This window comes from Orycteropus afer, unplaced genomic scaffold, assembly GCF_000298275.1.
Source record: "Orycteropus afer afer isolate SDZICR_OR568_19922 unplaced genomic scaffold, OryAfe1.0 scaffold00022, whole genome shotgun sequence".
Lineage (NCBI taxonomy): Eukaryota > Metazoa > Chordata > Mammalia > Tubulidentata > Orycteropodidae > Orycteropus > Orycteropus afer.
In genome coordinates this window covers 20,872,106-20,877,280 of record NW_006921609.1, presented here as the reverse complement: position 1 = coordinate 20,877,280, position 5,175 = coordinate 20,872,106, and positions in this window count along the sequence as shown.

The window sequence follows — 5,175 nt, the reverse complement described above, 5'->3', positions numbered from 1 at the left end:
ACATATATCTGCTCTTAACCAATGTGTTATAGCTCAGTTATTCTCTCTCTGTATAACAATGTTTATAGTGTTTGATAGCCACAGCTTCTGTTTCAACTGACAGAATATTACCTCTGCATCAATTCAAACCCTCTGAAAAAGGAGAATCTAAGATAGGATTAGATGTGCAAGAGAGCTATTGGAAAAACTTTGGTGAAGATTAAAGGAAAGAGAGCAATAGAAATCATGGAATGCCTTCAGACTGTGATGCAGATTTGACCACTGTGGATGGAAAATCTAAAAGAAGAAGGACTGAGTAGAAATAACTTCAGTTATAAGAGACTGTCAGCCTAGATAATGAGGAGTCCCAGAGCAAAAATTTACCAGTACTGTGGTCTTGCATAAGGGAGGAATTGTCTAGCTGTAGTACCCTTGCCATGTTTAGATATTCACTAGAAACTTCAGGGAAAGGAGAGCTTTGTCAAGAATGACAGCAGATATGAAGGTGCAGCATTTGGAAGCACAGATACTTTTATACTGCCTCAGTAAGGACTTTTAAAGGGAGATCTGAGTTTTGAAGACAAATGATTTCCATAGACTCTGATAGAAGTTTATTGATACACTTTTTTGAAACATTAGGTAACATTTTGATAAATCCATTACTGTATTACTTAACTCTTTTCAAATATTCTGTTAGCAGAGTCAACCCAGTCAGTTATAGCTTCACTTTTAATAAGAACCAAGAAACTTTGCCAACAATTAACAAAATCAATTTTGAAGAGCCATATTTTAATCTAAATGAAATAGTGTACTTCACAGAGTGATGATTACACACAACTTCTTCAGCTTCATGTATTAAATTGTCATCTTCAGACATTCTTCTGTAATAACTAACTTTTGAGGAAGAAGCTTCTACTTTTATATATTTGTGTCTTTTGATTCTTATGTTGATGCCATGCTCCCCATTTTGAATCATAAATACTGAGTCACATTTTATACAAGTTATTTTTTCATCATCAAAATGTCCTTACTCTTGCATTTTAAAAATCCACTTTAATTTTCATTGTTACTTACTATTGACAATTTTTTAATAAAATTAAGATCATCACTAAACATTAAAATTAATAGTTGTAGATTTATTCCATTGTAGTGAGAGCTTTTAGAACATTTTCTATAACCTATAATTTACCATGTTTCCCACTGAACCTATTAACTGGTGGTCTTGTAACATTTTGCATATTAGAGGCCCCAGAATGGGCCATAGATGCTAGCTGATACAAAAGCAACTGTCAGGGCTGTAGTAGCAACCATTTCTTGCATCATTGCCACAGACCAGACAAAATTATCTGTCCTTAACCTGTTCCTGTGGAGGCTATTTCAACTCATAGCAAACTAATAGGACACAATAGGACTGCCCCATGGGATTTACAAGCTGTAACCTTTTTGGGAACAGACTGCCCATCTTTCTCCTACAGAGTAGCTGGTGAGCGCAAGCCTCTGACCTTTCAGTCAGCAGCAAGTACTCAGCCACTGCACCATCAGGTCTCCTTTAACAGTTCTCAGGTTCTGTTATTTTGATTATGTTTCATCCTGAATACTGTCTTGGAAAGGAAGGTTTAGTTAAATAGAGTATGATAATGGTCAGAAAAAGAGGAACAACTTATCTTTCATATTTAAGGCATCTTGACTGCTAACCAGAAGGCTGGCAGTTCAAACCCACCAACCACGCCTTAGAAGGAAGATGGGGCAATCTACTTCCGTAGTGATACTGCCTCAGAAACCCAAGGAGGGATCGCTATGAGTTTGTTCCTACTTGACGGCAGTGAGTTTAGTTTGGTTTGGGTTTTGAAGTGAAACTTAGAAGTGAAAATTCTGTTCACTAAACATAAAATTCACAATTCCTAAATCATATCATGGCACAGGATGCAAGTACATGGTCTAGCAAACCCATCTCAGTTTATTGGGATGCAGTAATTAATAATAATAAGGCTTTGTTAAAAAAAAAGAGCAATTAGGGCAAATTCTAATGAAGACTCTGCACTCCGACAACAGGCATTAACCGCTATCATCTGGTGAACTGAGACCTACAGTCACTCTAAGCATCATTAATGTTCTCTGGGCAGAAATTTCACAAAGTCAATATTAATTGAGGAATTTTTAATACCATCCATAGACCATACAGAAATTAAACAGGAAAAAATATTGGCTAGCTTTGTGTCCCTGGGTGATGCAAAGGGTTAAGCACTCGACTACTTGCCAGGTGGTTGATGATTCAAAGAACCCAACAAGAAAAGCCTTGGGAGGCAGACCAGGCAAATCTGATTCCAAAAGCTTACAGCTTTGGAAACCCTTTGGAGCTGTTCTAATCTGCACATGTGGGAGTCCCAGTGATTGGAAGTCAATACGCAACAAACTAACAACTAGTTTTGAGTTAAGACTCTTACTCTGAAAAGAAAAGAAAAAGTCAAACAGAAAACCCTGCCAAGTTTGAAAGAGCTTTACATGTTGGTGCTCTGTTAAGGTGTGATAGATGTGTGATGTTTAGAGTGCAGTGTTTGAAGTCTGTCCCTATTTTAGACTACACAAGAGAAAGTAATTTCACTTCCCCAAATAGTATTTTTATTTTAAAAAAATGATATAGTAATGACAACAACAATGTGTTGTGAATATTAAATAATATAAGTAGATAAGACCTTGACACTAATTTGTAGCTGTAGAAATTATTAAAGGGATAAGGTCAATCTTATAAGTCTGTAAAATGTGACATGTAAAGACCCCCATAGGCTTTCCGAGGCTGTAAATCTTTATGGAAGTAGATTGTCTCTTCTTTCTTCCACAGAGAAGCTGGTGGGTTTGAACCACCAACCTTCTGGTTAGCAGTCAGATGCCTTACACACTGCACCACCAGAGCTCCTTTGTAGTATCTGAAGGTGTTAAATTTAATTGGAAAGGTTAGAATTTAGGTAATTGTAGACATGTTTAGATTTAGGTAGGCATAAAACATTACTCCCTTTCATTTCCAAAAATCTGATGAAACTGCTAAAGCAAGCAAAAGCATTATTAAGGAGTGTAGTGAAACAGAATACAGTATAATAACCCCTGAGAAATCTAGGCTGAAACTTATAGACAAATGTCTCCTATTCAGTAAGTCCATGTAAGTTCAAAATCATCTAATCACTGTGGAAGAAATTCTAGCAATTTTATCTTCATAACAAGTTTATATCTTCTAGTGTATAGGAATAGTTTTCCAGACTCTTGTAGCAAAGTTTACTTTAGCAAGGATTTCTCTGCATAATGCTGTGTGATACCATATGGACCATTCAGTTTGAATAATAATTTCTCAATTTATATCCTCTGCAGCCAGTCTTTCACATAACGATGCATATTATGTCCAGACTCATGCTCCACTGGCTTTCAAATGTCTTGCACTACTGGCTTTCTGAATTTAGCGGTTGTATATCTAGAGTTGTCTAAGAAATGTACAGAGGACATAACTTTTTGCATATTATTACCTGTTCTTTAAACCAGACTCAAAAGAAAATTTACTCCCTAGGTTCTAATCAGACAAATGGGTTTTGTGCCATTGGCACATTGATGTTAAAACTCCACAGAGGTTAAAAAATAAATAAATAAATAATAAAGACTACATTTACTTAGATCTTACTGTGTCCCAGGTAATGTCTAAATGTTGACCTTCCTCTTCTCACTGTTTCAAACCCATTTTACATAAGTGGACTCAAGAAGAAAATTAATTCAGAAAAAAAAGAAGGAAAAACATGGATCAGTGAACTATGAAACTTGGATCAAAAGAATCCAGTTTTGACTCCAAAGGTTATATTCTAATTACCGAAGTGCCTGCCACCCTTATCTTCTTCTCATTTTTCTGACATCAAAAGAAAACAATTCTGAAGATACTAAAGAAAAAATATCAATTAGTTAAATTGCCATGGGATTGATTCTGACTCACAGCAGCCCTATATGACAGAGTAAAACTCTCCCATAGGGTTTCAAAGGCTGCAAATCTTTACAGAAGCAGATTGCCTCATCTTTCAAGGAGCAGCTGTTGGGTTGGAACTGTCAAAATTTGGTTAGCAGCTGAGTGCATTAACCACTGCATCACCATACCTTCTTTAATATTATATAACCAACTGCCTCATAGAGACCCCCACTGAGTTTCCAAGATTGTAATCTTCCTCATGCAGAGCATCTGGTGGATTTGAGCTACCAACCTTCTGCTTGGAAGCCAAATATTTTACCCACTACAACACCAGAGCTCCTTTTTAATATTATATAGAACATAGTAAATGTTTTAGCTATAGTCTTCTACTTACCTTCATAGGTCATATTACAGAGATGATTCATTCAAACTTCATCACAGCAGTGGGAGACAAGAATATAATTCCTATTTTCTATAATGAGCTCTATAGGAATATTAAATGACTTGCCTATTTCATACATTCAGCTCAGAGTGTGGATATGGATCTGAAATTAAGCAAGGTTTGGTGTAGGCAGTGTTTCTACCACTTTTTTTTTTTTTCTATAGAGTCCCCTAAAGGAATCTTTTTTAATGTTTTTCCCCCTAATTGTACCTTCCACCCTATGAAATTAGGTACTGAAACAAGATTAAATTTAAAATAATAATAATAAAAAAATTAGAGTTTAAGTTTTGGAGGGTCAAAAACATTGTAGTATCTATGTTTGTTCTGTCCCCTCCAGAACCAAATTATGCTTTCTTGGAGATGATATCAACCCCACTGATCTGAGAGTCAAGTGATGCTGCTGCTTGTGAATGAGACCACTGATGTGCTGGCTTACTCTGTTGTCCTGGGGTACAAGTAGGTCCTGCAGTCCTCCCACCTTCTGCCACATCTTTTCCTTTACCTTCTACAAATCCTGGGCCAGGTATGTGTGCTGTTGCTCTGTTGATGAAGAATACCAGCATACCCCACATATCTCCCACATCATCAAGGCTGCAGGAGGTAAGAAAAAATGACAGTTTTTCTAGTTCATCCTTTGGATTTCAGTTCATCATCCTGAATGAGTGTGTCATTGCTCTTTACTACTTTACATTGATCTTTCCTTTCCTACTACTGGCCCTACTGACTTTAAGAGCAACATAAGAAGTGGGAGCAACAACTGGAATTGTACTGCTTAACTAGCTTCCATTATTAAGTAAGGTCAAATTGTTATATATAT